Below are 19,710 nucleotides of genomic sequence, written 5' to 3' on the forward strand. Positions count from 1 at the left end.
TGCTTGGCTGCTACCGTTTTCACTTGCTCGCTGGCCTGCTTGACGGTCTTGAGCCGAGAGGGATGCTCTTTCTTTCCTAGAAGCGGTGTCACTCAGCTGGTAGAGCATTGGCTGCCCAGTTTGAAGTTCCCTGGTTGAGGTCGTTCTTGTGGCAAGGTGTGTGGCCTTGTTACCTGGTGTGGTGTGTGAAGAGGAGAAGAGGGAAGGAGAAGAGGAGAAGCTTGTGAGTTGGGCCAGGAGGCAGGAGGTCACAGCTTCTGCAGCCCGGCTCCCCGCTGCTGCCTGCCTGCCTGCTGTGGGCTTGGGCACGGGAGGCTGGTTCCCCGTTGCTGCATGCACGCCCAGGGGGCAGGGGGAACCCGTGCCCGCCAGATCTGAGCGCAGGGCAGGTTGTGTCCTTGGGCGGGGGGGGGGGGGGGGTGGCAGCTCTCTGGCTCTGCACGCACTCCCCGGGAGGCAGGGGGGACCTGCACCCCCCAGATCTATCGACATGGTGGGCACAGCCTGCGGGCTCAGGCTCCCACCCTGCTCCCCTACCCTGGGACCGCCGCAGCCCAGTGGGCACGACTCAGCATGGCAGGGAACAGTGGGGCAGCCCCAGCCCCCGCCTTCCCCAACTACCCCTATCTCCCCTTCCCTCCCTATGGGGGCTCAATACCGCCCCTTCCTACACCCCCCATCAGGACCTGCTTTCTGGGCTGCCTGGGGCCATGTGCTTGTACCGCCCTCCTCCAGCTCCTTGCCAGCTCTGGGCAAATTTGAACTGTGCCAGCCTGCAGGGAGCTCATGGCAAAACTGCAAAATTCACGGGCTTCCATTTCTTTCCGAGGGAAATGGAAAACCCTGATCATCAGGCTCCTGTAGGGACACAAAGAAGCCAAACTGATGTCCTGACATAAACCCTGAATGACACTGCTGAAATTCCCGTGATTTTAACCTCTAGAGGGGAGGCCCTGTGGCTTAGTTGGCTAAAGCGCCTGTCTAGTAAACAGGAGATCCTGGGTTCAAATCCCAGCAAGGCCTGCTTTGTTACATTTGGCATGGCTCTGTAGCTCAGGGTGTAGAGGCCTGGGCTTGGGAGTTTAAATCTCACTATTTCCTTGCTTTAAGGCAGTTCATGGGCTAAATTTTGGAACTCTGGACTCTAAAACCAATCATTATTCAAACCTAAAACCTAGTCAGATCATTGTACTCAGTCACAAGTCGTCCTTCATAAGTCACAGGGTCTGCCTACACATGCAATTAATGCAATTTGGGTTTAGTGCTCAGTAATGTCCTGTGCGAATGAGCCAGCCCTGGGATGTTGTCTACACCTGCATCCATTTGGAAGAGATCTCTTCCTTACAGGAGGAGCCTGCTCCTTATGGGAGTGGGCTATTGCTTTGCTCAACTTGGCCACACGCACCAGCCTGAGCTACGTCATCCCTGTCTTTGGGGTGGTGAAGGCAACTGCTGAGGAGGCTGTCCTGGAGGTCTGTGGTGTCCTCCAGGACATCCTTGTAACAGGGCTGGGCCCTCATGCTACGGGTGTGAGAGCGCCTGAACAGCCCCACACCCGTGAGGACTTATCCCAAGCCCTGCCCTTGAGGTCTGTCCTGTGTCACAAGGGTCTAAAATAAAGCAGGGCAGGCACGAGACACGTAAGTACATGGCTCGTTGGTCTAGGGGCATGATTCCTGCTTTGGGTGCAGGAGGTCCCGGGTTCAACTCCCGGACGAGCCCTGCTTAGCCCCCTTGGTGTGCTGAGTGGTCCCTTTTATCCAGCTGCAGAGGCAGGTGGGGCCATTTCCAGTTGTTGCTGGACAGGATTATCTCACAAAGCCACCAATCGGTCCCTCCATGAGGAACTGGGAGCTGGGAATAAGATACTGGGACTGAGGGACTGGGAAGTGGGGAGAAGGAACCAAGTGGAGGCTCGTGTGTGTAATGCAGCGCTGGAGTGGCGATGCGGGGCAGCTGCGGGTCCCCGGGGCTGGCAGCGCTGCAGGGGAGCGGGGATCGCCCACCCAGCAAAACCTCCTCCTCCTTGCCCATCTCCTTGGCTCCCCAAGCCGCTGGGGAAGAGTGGCCATCGTGGCATCAAGCAGGGCCATGTGGGTTTTCAGAAGGCAGGGCCTGGTGCAACTACACCCGTCTTGAGCCGGGGCCCTCGTTCCCACTTGGGTCGTTCCTGCCCACCCCAAGCCTGACCTCCCAGTGCATCTCTTGGGGCTACCGGCCACTGGCATTTTGCCTCCCCTTCAAGTCCTGCCTGGCTGCACAGGACCTTCTGGCCTTCTGCCCAAAGGGGAGAGCAACTCTTCAGAGCTTGCCATGGTGGGAAGAGCCACCAAGGAAAGACAGCTTGGAAGCCTGAGCTCGGACATCCGGCAGCGCTTCCATGGCACAAGAGGGGCCCCGTGTCGCAGGGTCTGAAATGCAGCAGGGCAGGGTTAGCGCTTGTAGGTATCTGGCTCGTTGGTCTAGGGGCATGATTCCCACTTAGGGTGTGGGAGGTCCTGGGTTCAACTCCCAGACGAGCCCTGCTTAGCACTGTGCCTGCACCACTTGTCCTTGGAGCCTGGTGTGCTGAGCAGCGCTTTTATCTAGCTCCAGAGGCAGGTGAGGCCATTTCCCTGGTGCAGCTGGTGCGTGGCCCAGAGCAGGGAGATTTAGACACCTCCTTGCTCCCCCCAAAATCATAGTATTGGGTGACGGTGGCCATCGAGGCATCAAGTTGGGCCGCGGGGGTTTTCAGAAGGCAGTGCCTGCCACCGGGACAGGTGAGTACTTTTGTGTGGGTGAGGGAGCTGTCGTCTGAGAAGAATGTCCTTGAGCAAGGCGTCTTCAGGGCACAGTTCGGTTGGTGCAGAACCCGCGGTGTGGAGATGTGGCAGGCGGTACCTGTGCCAGGGGCTGGAGCCCAGTTGGAGGGGCCGTGTGCAAGCTCCACCACGCGGTGAAGCCGATAGAAATGCTTGGCTGCTACCGTTTTCACTTGCTCGCTGGCCTGCTTGACGGTCTTGAGCCGAGAGGGATGCTCTTTCTTTCCTAGAAGCGGTGTCACTCAGCTGGTAGAGCATTGGCTGCCCAGTTTGAAGTTCCCTGGTTGAGGTCGTTCTTGTGGCAAGGTGTGTGGCCTTGTTACCTGGTGTGGTGTGTGAAGAGGAGAAGAGGGAAGGAGAAGAGGAGAAGCTTGTGAGTTGGGCCAGGAGGCAGGAGGTCACAGCTTCTGCAGCCCGGCTCCCCGCTGCTGCCTGCCTGCCTGCTGTGGGCTTGGGCACGGGAGGCTGGTTCCCCGTTGCTGCATGCACGCCCAGGGGGCAGGGGGAACCCGTGCCCGCCAGATCTGAGCGCAGGGCAGGTTGTGTCCTTGGGCGGGGGGGGGGGGGGGGTGGCAGCTCTCTGGCTCTGCACGCACTCCCCGGGAGGCAGGGGGGACCTGCACCCCCCAGATCTATCGACATGGTGGGCACAGCCTGCGGGCTCAGGCTCCCACCCTGCTCCCCTACCCTGGGACCGCCGCAGCCCAGTGGGCACGACTCAGCATGGCAGGGAACAGTGGGGCAGCCCCAGCCCCCGCCTTCCCCAACTACCCCTATCTCCCCTTCCCTCCCTATGGGGGCTCAATACCGCCCCTTCCTACACCCCCCATCAGGACCTGCTTTCTGGGCTGCCTGGGGCCATGTGCTTGTACCGCCCTCCTCCAGCTCCTTGCCAGCTCTGGGCAAATTTGAACTGTGCCAGCCTGCAGGGAGCTCATGGCAAAACTGCAAAATTCACGGGCTTCCATTTCTTTCCGAGGGAAATGGAAAACCCTGATCATCAGGCTCCTGTAGGGACACAAAGAAGCCAAACTGATGTCCTGACATAAACCCTGAATGACACTGCTGAAATTCCCGTGATTTTAACCTCTAGAGGGGAGGCCCTGTGGCTTAGTTGGCTAAAGCGCCTGTCTAGTAAACAGGAGATCCTGGGTTCAAATCCCAGCAAGGCCTGCTTTGTTACATTTGGCATGGCTCTGTAGCTCAGGGTGTAGAGGCCTGGGCTTGGGAGTTTAAATCTCACTATTTCCTTGCTTTAAGGCAGTTCATGGGCTAAATTTTGGAACTCTGGACTCTAAAACCAATCATTATTCAAACCTAAAACCTAGTCAGATCATTGTACTCAGTCACAAGTCGTCCTTCATAAGTCACAGGGTCTGCCTACACATGCAATTAATGCAATTTGGGTTTAGTGCTCAGTAATGTCCTGTGCGAATGAGCCAGCCCTGGGATGTTGTCTACACCTGCATCCATTTGGAAGAGATCTCTTCCTTACAGGAGGAGCCTGCTCCTTATGGGAGTGGGCTATTGCTTTGCTCAACTTGGCCACACGCACCAGCCTGAGCTACGTCATCCCTGTCTTTGGGGTGGTGAAGGCAACTGCTGAGGAGGCTGTCCTGGAGGTCTGTGGTGTCCTCCAGGACATCCTTGTAACAGGGCTGGGCCCTCATGCTACGGGTGTGAGAGCGCCTGAACAGCCCCACACCCGTGAGGACTTATCCCAAGCCCTGCCCTTGAGGTCTGTCCTGTGTCACAAGGGTCTAAAATAAAGCAGGGCAGGCACGAGACACGTAAGTACATGGCTCGTTGGTCTAGGGGCATGATTCCTGCTTTGGGTGCAGGAGGTCCCGGGTTCAACTCCCGGACGAGCCCTGCTTAGCCCCCTTGGTGTGCTGAGTGGTCCCTTTTATCCAGCTGCAGAGGCAGGTGGGGCCATTTCCAGTTGTTGCTGGACAGGATTATCTCACAAAGCCACCAATCGGTCCCTCCATGAGGAACTGGGAGCTGGGAATAAGATACTGGGACTGAGGAACAGGGATTCAGGGACTGGGAAGTGGGGAGAAGGAACCAAGTGGAGGCTCGTGTGTGTAATGCAGCGCTGGAGTGGCGATGCGGGGCAGCTGCGGGTCCCCGGGGCTGGCAGCGCTGCAGGGGAGCGGGGATCGCCCACCCAGCAAAACCTCCTCCTCCTTGCCCATCTCCTTGGCTCCCCAAGCCGCTGGGGAAGAGTGGCCATCGTGGCATCAAGCAGGGCCATGTGGGTTTTCAGAAGGCAGGGCCTGGTGCAACTACACCCGTCTTGAGCCGGGGCCCTCGTTCCCACTTGGGTCGTTCCTGCCCACCCCAAGCCTGACCTCCCAGTGCATCTCTTGGGGCTACCGGCCACTGGCATTTTGCCTCCCCTTCAAGTCCTGCCTGGCTGCACAGGACCTTCTGGCCTTCTGCCCAAAGGGGAGAGCAACTCTTCAGAGCTTGCCATGGTGGGAAGAGCCACCAAGGAAAGACAGCTTGGAAGCCTGAGCTCGGACATCCGGCAGCGCTTCCATGGCACAAGAGGGGCCCCGTGTCGCAGGGTCTGAAATGCAGCAGGGCAGGGTTAGCGCTTGTAGGTATCTGGCTCGTTGGTCTAGGGGCATGATTCCCACTTAGGGTGTGGGAGGTCCTGGGTTCAACTCCCAGACGAGCCCTGCTTAGCACTGTGCCTGCACCACTTGTCCTTGGAGCCTGGTGTGCTGAGCAGCGCTTTTATCTAGCTCCAGAGGCAGGTGAGGCCATTTCCCTGGTGCAGCTGGTGCGTGGCCCAGAGCAGGGAGATTTAGACACCTCCTTGCTCCCCCCAAAATCATAGTATTGGGTGACGGTGGCCATCGAGGCATCAAGTTGGGCCGCGGGGGTTTTCAGAAGGCAGTGCCTGCCACCGGGACAGGTGAGTACTTTTGTGTGGGTGAGGGAGCTGTCGTCTGAGAAGAATGTCCTTGAGCAAGGCGTCTTCAGGGCACAGTTCGGTTGGTGCAGAACCCGCGGTGTGGAGATGTGGCAGGCGGTACCTGTGCCAGGGGCTGGAGCCCAGTTGGAGGGGCCGTGTGCAAGCTCCACCACGCGGTGAAGCCGATAGAAATGCTTGGCTGCTACCGTTGTCACTTGCTCGCTGGCCTGCTTGACGGTCTTGAGCCGAGAGGGATGCTCTTTCTTTCCTAGAAGCGGTGTCACTCAGCTGGTAGAGCATTGGCTGCCCAGTTTGAAGTTCCCTGGTTGAGGTCGTTCTTGTGGCAAGGTGTGTGGCCTTGTTACCTGGTGTGGTGTGTGAAGAGGAGAAGAGGGAAGGAGAAGAGGAGAAGCTTGTGAGTTGGGCCAGGAGGCAGGAGGTCACAGCTTCTGCAGCCCGGCTCCCCGCTGCTGCCTGCCTGCCTGCTGTGGGCTTGGGCACGGGAGGCTGGTTCCCCGTTGCTGCATGCACGCCCAGGGGGCAGGGGGAACCCGTGCCCGCCAGATCTGAGCGCAGGGCAGGTTGTGTCCTTGGGCGGGGGGGGGGGGGGTGGCAGCTCTCTGGCTCTGCACGCACTCCCCGGGAGGCAGGGGGGACCTGCACCCCCCAGATCTATCGACATGGTGGGCACAGCCTGCGGGCTCAGGCTCCCACCCTGCTCCCCTACCCTGGGACCGCCGCAGCCCAGTGGGCACGACTCAGCACGGCAGGGAACAGTGGGGCAGCCCCAGCCCCCGCCTTCCCCAACTACCCCTATCTCCCCTTCCCTCCCTATGGGGGCTCAATACCGCCCCTTCCTACACCCCCCATCAGGACCTGCTTTCTGGGCTGCCTGGGGCCATGTGCTTGTACCGCCCTCCTCCAGCTCCTTGCCAGCTCTGGGCAAATTTGAACTGTGCCAACCTGCAGGGAGCTCATGGCAAAACTGCAAAATTCACGGGCTTCCATTTCTTTCCGAGGGAAATGGAAAACCCTGATCATCAGGCTCCTGTAGGGACACAAAGAAGCCAAACTGATGTCCTGACATAAACCCTGAATGACACTGCTGAAATTCCCGTGATTTTAACCCCTAGAGGGGAGGCCCTGTGGCTTAGTTGGCTAAAGCGCCTGTCTAGTAAACAGGAGATCCTGGGTTCAAATCCCAGCAAGGCCTGCTTTGTTACATTTGGCATGGCTCTGTAGCTCAGGGTGTAGAGGCCTGGGCTTGGGAGTTTAAATCTCACTATTTCCTTGCTTTAAGGCAGTTCATGGGCTAAATTTTGGAACTCTGGACTCTAAAACCAATCATTATTCAAACCTAAAACCTAGTCAGATCATTGTACTCAGTCACAAGTCGTCCTTCATAAGTCACAGGGTCTGCCTACACATGCAATTAATGCAATTTGGGTTTAGTGCTCAGTAATGTCCTGTGCGAATGAGCCAGCCCTGGGATGTTGTCTACACCTGCATCCATTTGGAAGAGATCTCTTCCTTACAGGAGGAGCCTGCTCCTTATGGGAGTGGGCTATTGCTTTGCTCAACTTGGCCACACGCACCAGCCTGAGCTACGTCATCCCTGTCTTTGGGGTGGTGAAGGCAACTGCTGAGGAGGCTGTCCTGGAGGTCTGTGGTGTCCTCCAGGACATCCTTGTAACAGGGCTGGGCCCTCATGCTACGGGTGTGAGAGCGCCTGAACAGCCCCACACCCGTGAGGACTTATCCCAAGCCCTGCCCTTGAGGTCTGTCCTGTGTCACAAGGGTCTAAAATAAAGCAGGGCAGGCACGAGACACGTAAGTACATGGCTCGTTAGTCTAGGGGCATGATTCCTGCTTTGGGTGCAGGAGGTCCCGGGTTCAACTCCCGGACGAGCCCTGCTTAGCCCCCTTGGTGTGCTGAGTGGTCCCTTTTATCCAGCTGCAGAGGCAGGTGGGGCCATTTCCAGTTGTTGCTGGACAGGATTATCTCACAAAGCCACCAATCGGTCCCTCCATGAGGAACTGGGAGCTGGGAATAAGATACTGGGACTGAGGAACAGGGATTCAGGGACTGGGAAGTGGGGAGAAGGAACCAAGTGGAGGCTCGTGTGTGTAATGCAGCGCTGGAGTGGCGATGCGGGGCAGCTGCGGGTCCCCGGGGCTGGCAGCGCTGCAGGGGAGCGGGGATCGCCCACCCAGCAAAACCTCCTCCTCCTTGCCCATCTCCTTGGCTCCCCAAGCCGCTGGGGAAGAGTGGCCATCGTGGCATCAAGCAGGGCCATGTGGGTTTTCAGAAGGCAGGGCCTGGTGCAACTACACCCGTCTTGAGCCGGGGCCCTCGTTCCCACTTGGGTCGTTCCTGCCCACCCCAAGCCTGACCTCCCAGTGCATCTCTTGGGGCTACCGGCCACTGGCATTTTGCCTCCCCTTCAAGTCCTGCCTGGCTGCACAGGACCTTCTGGCCTTCTGCCCAAAGGGGAGAGCAACTCTTCAGAGCTTGCCATGGTGGGAAGAGCCACCAAGGAAAGACAGCTTGGAAGCCTGAGCTCGGACATCCGGCAGCGCTTCCATGGCACAAGAGGGGCCCCGTGTCGCAGGGTCTGAAATGCAGCAGGGCAGGGTTAGCGCTTGTAGGTATCTGGCTCGTTGGTCTAGGGGCATGATTCCCACTTAGGGTGTGGGAGGTCCTGGGTTCAACTCCCAGACGAGCCCTGCTTAGCACTGTGCCTGCACCACTTGTCCTTGGAGCCTGGTGTGCTGAGCAGCGCTTTTATCTAGCTCCAGAGGCAGGTGAGGCCATTTCCCTGGTGCAGCTGGTGCGTGGCCCAGAGCAGGGAGATTTAGACACCTCCTTGCTCCCCCCAAAATCATAGTATTGGGTGACGGTGGCCATCGAGGCATCAAGTTGGGCCGCGGGGGTTTTCAGAAGGCAGTGCCTGCCACCGGGACAGGTGAGTACTTTTGTGTGGGTGAGGGAGCTGTCGTCTGAGAAGAATGTCCTTGAGCAAGGCGTCTTCAGGGCACAGTTCGGTTGGTGCAGAACCCGCGGTGTGGAGATGTGGCAGGCGGTACCTGTGCCAGGGGCTGGAGCCCAGTTGGAGGGGCCGTGTGCAAGCTCCACCACGCGGTGAAGCCGATAGAAATGCTTGGCTGCTACCGTTGTCACTTGCTCGCTGGCCTGCTTGACGGTCTTGAGCCGAGAGGGATGCTCTTTCTTTCCTAGAAGCGGTGTCACTCAGCTGGTAGAGCATTGGCTGCCCAGTTTGAAGTTCCCTGGTTGAGGTCGTTCTTGTGGCAAGGTGTGTGGCCTTGTTACCTGGTGTGGTGTGTGAAGAGGAGAAGAGGGAAGGAGAAGAGGAGAAGCTTGTGAGTTGGGCCAGGAGGCAGGAGGTCACAGCTTCTGCAGCCCGGCTCCCCGCTGCTGCCTGCCTGCCTGCTGTGGGCTTGGGCACGGGAGGCTGGTTCCCCGTTGCTGCATGCACGCCCAGGGGGCAGGGGGAACCCGTGCCCGCCAGATCTGAGCGCAGGGCAGGTTGTGTCCTTGGGCGGGGGGGGGGGGGGTGGCAGCTCTCTGGCTCTGCACGCACTCCCCGGGAGGCAGGGGGGACCTGCACCCCCCAGATCTATCGACATGGTGGGCACAGCCTGCGGGCTCAGGCTCCCACCCTGCTCCCCTACCCTGGGACCGCCGCAGCCCAGTGGGCACGACTCAGCACGGCAGGGAACAGTGGGGCAGCCCCAGCCCCCGCCTTCCCCAACTACCCCTATCTCCCCTTCCCTCCCTATGGGGGCTCAATACCGCCCCTTCCTACACCCCCCATCAGGACCTGCTTTCTGGGCTGCCTGGGGCCATGTGCTTGTACCGCCCTCCTCCAGCTCCTTGCCAGCTCTGGGCAAATTTGAACTGTGCCAGCCTGCAGGGAGCTCATGGCAAAACTGCAAAATTCACGGGCTTCCATTTCTTTCCGAGGGAAATGGAAAACCCTGATCATCAGGCTCCTGTAGGGACACAAAGAAGCCAAACTGATGTCCTGACATAAACCCTGAATGACACTGCTGAAATTCCCGTGATTTTAACCTCTAGAGGGGAGGCCCTGTAGCTTAGTTGGGTAAAGCGCCTGTCTAGTAAACAGGAGATCCTGGGTTCAAATCCCAGCAAGGCCTGCTTTGTTACATTTGGCATGGCTCTGTAGCTCAGGGTGTAGAGGCCTGGGCTTGGGAGTTTAAATCTCACTATTTCCTTGCTTTAAGGCAGTTCATGGGCTAAATTTTGGAACTCTGGACTCTAAAACCAATCATTATTCAAACCTAAAACCTAGTCAGATCATTGTACTCAGTCACAAGTCGTCCTTCATAAGTCACAGGGTCTGCCTACACATGCAATTAATGCAATTTGGGTTTAGTGCTCAGTAATGTCCTGTGCGAATGAGCCAGCCCTGGGATGTTGTCTACACCTGCATCCATTTGGAAGAGATCTCTTCCTTACAGGAGGAGCCTGCTCCTTATGGGAGTGGGCTATTGCTTTGCTCAACTTGGCCACACGCACCAGCCTGAGCTACGTCATCCCTGTCTTTGGGGTGGTGAAGGCAACTGCTGAGGAGGCTGTCCTGGAGGTCTGTGGTGTCCTCCAGGACATCCTTGTAACAGGGCTGGGCCCTCATGCTACGGGTGTGAGAGCGCCTGAACAGCCCCACACCCGTGAGGACTTATCCCAAGCCCTGCCCTTGAGGTCTGTCCTGTGTCACAAGGGTCTAAAATAAAGCAGGGCAGGCACGAGACACGTAAGTACATGGCTCGTTAGTCTAGGGGCATGATTCCTGCTTTGGGTGCAGGAGGTCCCGGGTTCAACTCCCGGACGAGCCCTGCTTAGCCCCCTTGGTGTGCTGAGTGGTCCCTTTTATCCAGCTGCAGAGGCAGGTGGGGCCATTTCCAGTTGTTGCTGGACAGGATTATCTCACAAAGCCACCAATCGGTCCCTCCATGAGGAACTGGGAGCTGGGAATAAGATACTGGGACTGAGGAACAGGGATTCAGGGACTGGGAAGTGGGGAGAAGGAACCAAGTGGAGGCTCGTGTGTGTAATGCAGCGCTGGAGTGGCGATGCGGGGCAGCTGCGGGTCCCCGGGGCTGGCAGCGCTGCAGGGGAGCGGGGATCGCCCACCCAGCAAAACCTCCTCCTCCTTGCCCATCTCCTTGGCTCCCCAAGCTGCTGGGGAAGAGTGGCCATCGTGGCATCAAGCAGGGCCATGTGGGTTTTCAGAAGGCAGGGCCTGGTGCAACTACACCCGTCTTGAGCCGGGGCCCTCGTTCCCACTTGGGTCGTTCCTGCCCACCCCAAGCCTGACCTCCCAGTGCATCTCTTGGGGCTACCGGCCACTGGCATTTTGCCTCCCCTTCAAGTCCTGCCTGGCTGCACAGGACCTTCTGGCCTTCTGCCCAAAGGGGAGAGCAACTCTTCAGAGCTTGCCATGGTGGGAAGAGCCACCAAGGAAAGACAGCTTGGAAGCCTGAGCTCGGACATCCGGCAGCGCTTCCATGGCACAAGAGGGGCCCCGTGTCGCAGGGTCTGAAATGCAGCAGGGCAGGGTTAGCGCTTGTAGGTATCTGGCTCGTTGGTCTAGGGGCATGATTCCCACTTAGGGTGTGGGAGGTCCTGGGTTCAACTCCCAGACGAGCCCTGCTTAGCACTGTGCCTGCACCACTTGTCCTTGGAGCCTGGTGTGCTGAGCAGCGCTTTTATCTAGCTCCAGAGGCAGGTGAGGCCATTTCCCTGGTGCAGCTGGTGCGTGGCCCAGAGCAGGGAGATTTAGACACCTCCTTGCTCCCCCCAAAATCATAGTATTGGGTGACGGTGGCCATCGAGGCATCAAGTTGGGCCGCGGGGGTTTTCAGAAGGCAGTGCCTGCCACCGGGACAGGTGAGTACTTTTGTGTGGGTGAGGGAGCTGTCGTCTGAGAAGAATGTCCTTGAGCAAGGCGTCTTCAGGGCACAGTTCGGTTGGTGCAGAACCCGCGGTGTGGAGATGTGGCAGGCGGTACCTGTGCCAGGGGCTGGAGCCCAGTTGGAGGGGCCGTGTGCAAGCTCCACCACGCGGTGAAGCCGATAGAAATGCTTGGCTGCTACCGTTGTCACTTGCTCGCTGGCCTGCTTGACGGTCTTGAGCCGAGAGGGATGCTCTTTCTTTCCTAGAAGCGGTGTCACTCAGCTGGTAGAGCATTGGCTGCCCAGTTTGAAGTTCCCTGGTTGAGGTCGTTCTTGTGGCAAGGTGTGTGGCCTTGTTACCTGGTGTGGTGTGTGAAGAGGAGAAGAGGGAAGGAGAAGAGGAGAAGCTTGTGAGTTGGGCCAGGAGGCAGGAGGTCACAGCTTCTGCAGCCCGGCTCCCCGCTGCTGCCTGCCTGCCTGCTGTGGGCTTGGGCACGGGAGGCTGGTTCCCCGTTGCTGCATGCACGCCCAGGGGGCAGGGGGAACCCGTGCCCGCCAGATCTGAGCGCAGGGCAGGTTGTGTCCTTGGGCGGGGGGGGGGGGGGTGGCAGCTCTCTGGCTCTGCACGCACTCCCCGGGAGGCAGGGGGGACCTGCACCCCCCAGATCTATCGACATGGTGGGCACAGCCTGCGGGCTCAGGCTCCCACCCTGCTCCCCTACCCTGGGACCGCCGCAGCCCAGTGGGCACGACTCAGCACGGCAGGGAACAGTGGGGCAGCCCCAGCCCCCGCCTTCCCCAACTACCCCTATCTCCCCTTCCCTCCCTATGGGGGCTCAATACCGCCCCTTCCTACACCCCCCATCAGGACCTGCTTTCTGGGCTGCCTGGGGCCATGTGCTTGTACCGCCCTCCTCCAGCTCCTTGCCAGCTCTGGGCAAATTTGAACTGTGCCAACCTGCAGGGAGCTCATGGCAAAACTGCAAAATTCACGGGCTTCCATTTCTTTCCGAGGGAAATGGAAAACCCTGATCATCAGGCTCCTGTAGGGACACAAAGAAGCCAAACTGATGTCCTGACATAAACCCTGAATGACACTGCTGAAATTCCCGTGATTTTAACCCCTAGAGGGGAGGCCCTGTGGCTTAGTTGGCTAAAGCGCCTGTCTAGTAAACAGGAGATCCTGGGTTCAAATCCCAGCAAGGCCTGCTTTGTTACATTTGGCATGGCTCTGTAGCTCAGGGTGTAGAGGCCTGGGCTTGGGAGTTTAAATCTCACTATTTCCTTGCTTTAAGGCAGTTCATGGGCTAAATTTTGGAACTCTGGACTCTAAAACCAATCATTATTCAAACCTAAAACCTAGTCAGATCATTGTACTCAGTCACAAGTCGTCCTTCATAAGTCACAGGGTCTGCCTACACATGCAATTAATGCAATTTGGGTTTAGTGCTCAGTAATGTCCTGTGCGAATGAGCCAGCCCTGGGATGTTGTCTACACCTGCATCCATTTGGAAGAGATCTCTTCCTTACAGGAGGAGCCTGCTCCTTATGGGAGTGGGCTATTGCTTTGCTCAACTTGGCCACACGCACCAGCCTGAGCTACGTCATCCCTGTCTTTGGGGTGGTGAAGGCAACTGCTGAGGAGGCTGTCCTGGAGGTCTGTGGTGTCCTCCAGGACATCCTTGTAACAGGGCTGGGCCCTCATGCTACGGGTGTGAGAGCGCCTGAACAGCCCCACACCCGTGAGGACTTATCCCAAGCCCTGCCCTTGAGGTCTGTCCTGTGTCACAAGGGTCTAAAATAAAGCAGGGCAGGCACGAGACACGTAAGTACATGGCTCGTTGGTCTAGGGGCATGATTCCTGCTTTGGGTGCAGGAGGTCCCGGGTTCAACTCCCGGACGAGCCCTGCTTAGCCCCCTTGGTGTGCTGAGTGGTCCCTTTTATCCAGCTGCAGAGGCAGGTGGGGCCATTTCCAGTTGTTGCTGGACAGGATTATCTCACAAAGCCACCAATCGGTCCCTCCATGAGGAACTGGGAGCTGGGAATAAGATACTGGGACTGAGGAACAGGGATTCAGGGACTGGGAAGTGGGGAGAAGGAACCAAGTGGAGGCTCGTGTGTGTAATGCAGCGCTGGAGTGGCGATGCGGGGCAGCTGCGGGTCCCCGGGGCTGGCAGCGCTGCAGGGGAGCGGGGATCGCCCACCCAGCAAAACCTCCTCCTCCTTGCCCATCTCCTTGGCTCCCCAAGCCGCTGGGGAAGAGTGGCCATCGTGGCATCAAGCAGGGCCATGTGGGTTTTCAGAAGGCAGGGCCTGGTGCAACTACACCCGTCTTGAGCCGGGGCCCTCGTTCCCACTTGGGTCGTTCCTGCCCACCCCAAGCCTGACCTCCCAGTGCATCTCTTGGGGCTACCGGCCACTGGCATTTTGCCTCCCCTTCAAGTCCTGCCTGGCTGCACAGGACCTTCTGGCCTTCTGCCCAAAGGGGAGAGCAACTCTTCAGAGCTTGCCATGGTGGGAAGAGCCACCAAGGAAAGACAGCTTGGAAGCCTGAGCTCGGACATCCGGCAGCGCTTCCATGGCACAAGAGGGGCCCCGTGTCGCAGGGTCTGAAATGCAGCAGGGCAGGGTTAGCGCTTGTAGGTATCTGGCTCGTTGGTCTAGGGGCATGATTCCCACTTAGGGTGTGGGAGGTCCTGGGTTCAACTCCCAGACGAGCCCTGCTTAGCACTGTGCCTGCACCACTTGTCCTTGGAGCCTGGTGTGCTGAGCAGCGCTTTTATCTAGCTCCAGAGGCAGGTGAGGCCATTTCCCTGGTGCAGCTGGTGCGTGGCCCAGAGCAGGGAGATTTAGACACCTCCTTGCTCCCCCCAAAATCATAGTATTGGGTGACGGTGGCCATCGAGGCATCAAGTTGGGCCGCGGGGGTTTTCAGAAGGCAGTGCCTGCCACCGGGACAGGTGAGTACTTTTGTGTGGGTGAGGGAGCTGTCGTCTGAGAAGAATGTCCTTGAGCAAGGCGTCTTCAGGGCACAGTTCGGTTGGTGCAGAACCCGCGGTGTGGAGATGTGGCAGGCGGTACCTGTGCCAGGGGCTGGAGCCCAGTTGGAGGGGCCGTGTGCAAGCTCCACCACGCGGTGAAGCCGATAGAAATGCTTGGCTGCTACCATTGTCACTTGCTCGCTGGCCTGCTTGACGGTCTTGAGCCGAGAGGGATGCTCTTTCTTTCCTAGAAGCGGTGTCACTCAGCTGGTAGAGCATTGGCTGCCCAGTTTGAAGTTCCCTGGTTGAGGTCGTTCTTGTGGCAAGGTGTGTGGCCTTGTTACCTGGTGTGGTGTGTGAAGAGGAGAAGAGGGAAGGAGAAGAGGAGAAGCTTGTGAGTTGGGCCAGGAGGCAGGAGGTCACAGCTTCTGCAGCCCGGCTCCCCGCTGCTGCCTGCCTGCCTGCTGTGGGCTTGGGCACGGGAGGCTGGTTCCCCGTTGCTGCATGCACGCCCAGGGGGCAGGGGGAACCCGTGCCCGCCAGATCTGAGCGCAGGGCAGGTTGTGTCCTTGGGCGGGGTGGCAGCTCTCTGGCTCTGCACGCACTCCCCGGGAGGCAGGGGGGACCTGCACCCCCCAGATCTATCGGCATGGTGGGCACAGCCTGCGGGCTCAGGCTCCCACCCTGCTCCCCTACCCTGGGACCGCCGCAGCCCAGTGGGCACGATCCAGCATGGCAGGGAACAGTGGGGCAGCCCCAGCCCCCGCCTTCCCCAACTACCCCTATCTCCCCTTCCCTCCCTATGGGGGCTCAATACCGCCCCTTCCTACACCCCCCATCAGGACCTGCTTTCTGCGCTGCCTGGGGCCATGTGCTTGTACCGCCCTCCTCCAGCTCCTTGCCAGCTCTGGGCAAATTTGAACTGTGCCAGCCTGCAGGGAGCTCATGGCAAAACTGCAAAATTCACGGGCTTCCATTTCTTTCCGAGGGAAATGGAAAACCCTGATCATCAGGCTCCTGTAGGGACACAAAGAAGCCAAACTGATGTCCTGACATAAACCCTGAATGACACTGCTGAAATTCCCATGATTTTGACCCAAGGAGAGGAGGCCCCGTGGCTTTTTTGGCTAAAGCACCTGCCTAGTAAACAGGAGATCCTGGATTCAAATCCCAGTAGGCCCTATGTCTTGCACTTGGCATGGCTCTGTAGCTCAGGGTGTAGAGGCCTGGGCTTGGGAGTTCAAATCTCACTTTTTTCTTGCTTTAAGGCAGTTCATGGGATAATTTTTGGAACTCTGGACTCTAAAACCAATCATTATTCAAATCTCATCAGATTATTGTACTCAGTCACAAGTCATCCCTCATAAGTCACAGGTGCTGCCTACACATGCAATTAATGCTATTTGGCTTTACTGCTCAGTAATGTCCTGTGCAATGAGCCAGCCCTGGGATGTTGTCTACACATGCATCTTTTTTGAAGAGATTTCTTCCTTATGGGAGCAGCTTGCCCCAGGCCTCCTCTAGCCCTGCTCTGCCTCCCTGCCGTAGCTAGCAGGAGGTGGAGGCTCCAGCCACACCTGCGTGCTTGCTAGGATCACTCTTTAAAAGGTAGTCCCACATGATGCTCCCTGGCCACCTGCTTTCCTGCCCCACAGCAGTCTGCAGCATGTTGGTGCAGCCCTCTATGACTCCGTCTGCAGATCCTATGCCCACCCTGGGAGGGCTGCTCCACCCCCAGGCCCCAGCAGTGTGGGTGGCTGCTGCTCCACCTGCACTGTCTGCTCCTCCTTCTGCAGCATGAGGCCAAGGCCAGCTGGGCCTGCCTCTGGTGCAGCTGCTGCTCAGGTGCTCAGGGGTCACATGGACTCTTGCAGGGTAAAGGTGAGCAATGATAGGCATGTGACTTGTTGTTCTAGGGGCATGATTCCTACTTAGGATGTGAGAGATCCTGGGTTTAACTCCCAGATGAGCCCTGGTTGGTGCTGTGCCTGGGCAGCCTGGCCCTGGAGCTTGGTGTGCTGAGCATCCCCTTTTATCCAGCTCCAGAGGCAGCTGGCACCATTTCCCTGGTGCAGCTGGTGCATGTCCCAGAGCAGGGAGGTTTAGGCACCTCCTTGCCCGTCTCCTTGGTCCCCCAAGCCAAGGGTCCTTTTCACCCTTGCTCTGTTCTCTTCTAACCGTGGCCTGCCACAGCTATCGCCTTGTCTCCCGTGCCTTTTCTCCTGATCTCTGCCACCCCTATTGCCTGATTGCCACTGCCTTTTCTCCTGACCTCTGCTACTGCTATCGCCTTGTGTCTACTACCTTTTCTCCTGATCTCTGTCACTGCTATAGCCTTGTCTCCACTGCCTTTTCCCCTGAACTCTGACACTGCTATAGCCTGATCTCCATTGCCTTTTCCCTTGACCTCTGCTACTGCTATCACCTTGGCTCCACTGCCTTTTTCCCCTGATTTCTGCCACAGCTATCACCTTGTCTCCACTGCCTTTTTCCCCTGATCTCTGTCACTGCTATCACCTGATCACCACTGCCTTTTCTCCTGACATCTGCTACTGCTATCGCCTTGTGTCTACTGCCTTTTCCCCTGACCTCTGCCACTGCTATCGCCTTGTCTCCGCTGCCTTTTCCCCTGACCTCTGCCACTGCTATCGCCTTGTCTCCGCTGTCTTTTCCCCTGATCTCTGCCACAGCTATCGCCTTGTCTCCGCTGCCTTTTCTCCTGACCTCTGCTACTGCTATCACCTTGTCTCCACTGCCTTTTCTCCTGATAAGGTGATAGCTGTGGCAGAGATCAGGAGAAAAGGCAGTGGAGACAAGGCTATAGCAGTGGCAGAGGTCTGGGGAAAAGGCAGTAGACACAAGGCGATAGCAGTAGCAGAGGTCGCCTGTAGTCTCGTCCTCTCACGTGCTGACTTAGAAAACAGACAGGCATTGGATTTAAGGCCCCAGAAGGAGAAGCAGGGAAATGACAGATGAGCAGGAGTTAGCCACTAAGGAGGGAAGAGACCCACGCCAGCCCACCTGGAGGGAAGGTAAAGGAGTTTGGACACGGTGTCTGTCGTCTCTGCAAGTTGCATCCCCAAGTTGTCGACCTTGTGAAGAGCATGTCGTGGAAAGTTTGGAGCAGTGGGACCCCCTTATACACAGGATTCGTGCCTGAGGTCCTCCTGTTGTCATACACGGGTGAGTGCTAGCGGGGTACTCCTCATTTAGGAAACCGGACGTATGTCACACCCCCCTTGTTTTGAAAGGACACCAAGCTTGAGAGTACAGTAGGCGGCATGAGCGACATTTATTTTATATGCTATGGGGGTGTGCAATTCATTGCCAGTCAGCTGGACTTCTGTCTTGTGTACTATTGCAGGTCCCTGAAGGGCAGCTGGACAAGAGCGAACGGAAGCAGGAAAAGAAACTGGGGAACAAATAGTGTGGGTTGGGGTGGGCAGGAGGGAGGGGAATTGTTAATGCATGCTTAGATGAGTCCTGATGGAGACGGTGTGCATCTCTCCACTTTCAAATACCCATTAGGAGCAAGCAGCCCCACGCGTCAAGTTGCACCGAGCATTCGGTCTTGGGTTGGCCCCGATTGTGCATGGCGAGGTTGAGGCATTGTGCCAGTTGTGCGTACTGATATGCGGCAGTCGAGGGTTTTGCGGGTTCTTTGGCTTTGCTAGTTAAGCGGTTGGTCCAAATAGATGCGACTGTGAAGGCAGCGTGTAGGTTTTTCTTGTTGAGCGGGTCTCGGTGGTAGCGTAGAAACGCAGATTTGTGCTCGGTTCTGTTCGTGGCTTGGCTGTAGCTGCTTCGGCTGGAGGTTGCGGGGCCAATTTGAGGCTGTTTGTGGTGCAGTTTGTTTGCGTCTGGAAGTGAAGGCTCCATGGGTGTTTGAAAGTGTTAATCTCTAGCTCCACAGGGACAAAGATCTTGTCCTGTGTCCAAACGATCATAAAGTTAATTGATGTCGTTGTCTAACCAGTAGGAACAAGCGGGCCTAAGATGTTCGCAGTCGAATACTCAATGGTATAAAAAACTTTTCACCTTGTGGCTGGTGCTTGTCTACATTGAGAAGATTCAGCCATTATCCTTCCTACTGAGGCTGGCTGAAGGAATAAACTTTTTCATTCTATCTACTGATCCAGTCCATGGTCTTACTTGTTTAATGCAAATGTTTCCTGTTGTGACTTACAAGTGGTAAAAGACTGTAACAGATGGTGCCTAGTCATCAGTTCACAATTGCTAATGCACTGTAGGAAATCAGTCCCGATTCTGAGAGGAACTGAAAATAAGGTAGGGTGAAGGAGCGATGCTTTGGTATGATCTGTGGAAGTCCAGCCGATCCTTGTCTAAAAAAAAAAAACTGGTCCCAATAAAACTAAAATACTTAGGAGTAACTTCCCAGCTTCTTGGTGTGTTTTAGTTCCAGTGTTTCCGACCGTAGTCTCTGAATGGCTCTGGTACGAGTCTTGCTGCTTCTACTAGCACGGTGGGCGCTCTTTCTGTACCGGGCTGGGTCACGGCAGGGGAAGATGCGCTTGTCCCCTTGCGAGAAGGAGAATGCCTGTGTCCATCCCCAGTCACCTCCAGGTTTTCGCGAGTCCCTGAAGTCCAGCTGTGGTTTCCGCCCCCCGTCCCCTACCCCCATGTCTGTTCAATGTAATGTCCACGGGCTTTCAGCCATGTCTCCCGATTTTCATCCCTGGGGGGCCACTGAGTTGGGAGGAAGCCAGACACATTTTCTCACTGCCGTTATATTTTTAAAATATATAATTTTTAAATTCATTTCGAATTTATTTTCAGCCATATTAGTTATTTTAATTATTGGGGAAATGGTGAGTCAGTGACGGTCAGCACGTTTCCCAGCACGTTCGGCTGGAGGGAGGGAATGAATATTTTCAAACCGTTGAAACAAAAATGCATTTGACCAAGTGAAGGCTTCTGACTGACATAGGATACAAAGCTGCTTTTGCTTTTGGCTGATCCACATCAAAAAACAAAAAATGTACCGAAGGAAAAACCCCTGCTCGGTGCTGCCGTCCCGTGGCGCCGGCTCTACCTGGCAGC

At 57.1% G+C, this 19,710-nt stretch overlaps 15 non-coding genes across 15 annotated transcripts; all 15 read left to right on the top strand.

Annotated features, from left to right (window-relative positions):
• Positions 1-949: 949 nt before the first annotated feature.
• TRNAT-AGU (transfer RNA threonine (anticodon AGU)) lies at positions 950-1,023 on the top strand. Its single transcript has one exon. It is a non-coding gene; the product is annotated as a tRNA-Thr (tRNA).
• Positions 1,024-1,650: 627 nt separating this feature from the next.
• Positions 1,651-1,722, top strand: TRNAP-UGG (transfer RNA proline (anticodon UGG)). Its single transcript has one exon. It is a non-coding gene; the product is annotated as a tRNA-Pro (tRNA).
• Positions 1,723-2,451: 729 nt separating this feature from the next.
• On the top strand, positions 2,452-2,523 carry TRNAP-AGG (transfer RNA proline (anticodon AGG)). Its single transcript has one exon. It is a non-coding gene; the product is annotated as a tRNA-Pro (tRNA).
• A 1,380-nt stretch (positions 2,524-3,903) lies between these two features.
• TRNAT-AGU (transfer RNA threonine (anticodon AGU)) lies at positions 3,904-3,977 on the top strand. Its single transcript has one exon. It is a non-coding gene; the product is annotated as a tRNA-Thr (tRNA).
• Positions 3,978-4,604: 627 nt separating this feature from the next.
• On the top strand, positions 4,605-4,676 carry TRNAP-UGG (transfer RNA proline (anticodon UGG)). Its single transcript has one exon. It is a non-coding gene; the product is annotated as a tRNA-Pro (tRNA).
• A 743-nt stretch (positions 4,677-5,419) lies between these two features.
• On the top strand, positions 5,420-5,491 carry TRNAP-AGG (transfer RNA proline (anticodon AGG)). Its single transcript has one exon. It is a non-coding gene; the product is annotated as a tRNA-Pro (tRNA).
• Positions 5,492-6,869: 1,378 nt separating this feature from the next.
• On the top strand, positions 6,870-6,943 carry TRNAT-AGU (transfer RNA threonine (anticodon AGU)). Its single transcript has one exon. It is a non-coding gene; the product is annotated as a tRNA-Thr (tRNA).
• Positions 6,944-7,570: 627 nt separating this feature from the next.
• TRNAP-UGG (transfer RNA proline (anticodon UGG)) lies at positions 7,571-7,642 on the top strand. Its single transcript has one exon. It is a non-coding gene; the product is annotated as a tRNA-Pro (tRNA).
• A 743-nt stretch (positions 7,643-8,385) lies between these two features.
• Positions 8,386-8,457, top strand: TRNAP-AGG (transfer RNA proline (anticodon AGG)). The gene has a single exon. It is a non-coding gene; the product is annotated as a tRNA-Pro (tRNA).
• A 1,378-nt stretch (positions 8,458-9,835) lies between these two features.
• TRNAT-AGU (transfer RNA threonine (anticodon AGU)) lies at positions 9,836-9,909 on the top strand. The gene has a single exon. It is a non-coding gene; the product is annotated as a tRNA-Thr (tRNA).
• A 627-nt stretch (positions 9,910-10,536) lies between these two features.
• TRNAP-UGG (transfer RNA proline (anticodon UGG)) lies at positions 10,537-10,608 on the top strand. Its single transcript has one exon. It is a non-coding gene; the product is annotated as a tRNA-Pro (tRNA).
• A 743-nt stretch (positions 10,609-11,351) lies between these two features.
• On the top strand, positions 11,352-11,423 carry TRNAP-AGG (transfer RNA proline (anticodon AGG)). Its single transcript has one exon. It is a non-coding gene; the product is annotated as a tRNA-Pro (tRNA).
• Positions 11,424-12,801: 1,378 nt separating this feature from the next.
• Positions 12,802-12,875, top strand: TRNAT-AGU (transfer RNA threonine (anticodon AGU)). The gene has a single exon. It is a non-coding gene; the product is annotated as a tRNA-Thr (tRNA).
• Positions 12,876-13,502: 627 nt separating this feature from the next.
• Positions 13,503-13,574, top strand: TRNAP-UGG (transfer RNA proline (anticodon UGG)). The gene has a single exon. It is a non-coding gene; the product is annotated as a tRNA-Pro (tRNA).
• Positions 13,575-14,317: 743 nt separating this feature from the next.
• Positions 14,318-14,389, top strand: TRNAP-AGG (transfer RNA proline (anticodon AGG)). Its single transcript has one exon. It is a non-coding gene; the product is annotated as a tRNA-Pro (tRNA).
• The last annotated feature ends 5,321 nt before the right edge of the window (positions 14,390-19,710 follow it).

Source organism: Alligator mississippiensis, chromosome 7 (assembly GCF_030867095.1).
Source record: "Alligator mississippiensis isolate rAllMis1 chromosome 7, rAllMis1, whole genome shotgun sequence".
Classification (NCBI taxonomy): Eukaryota; Metazoa; Chordata; order Crocodylia; family Alligatoridae; genus Alligator; species Alligator mississippiensis.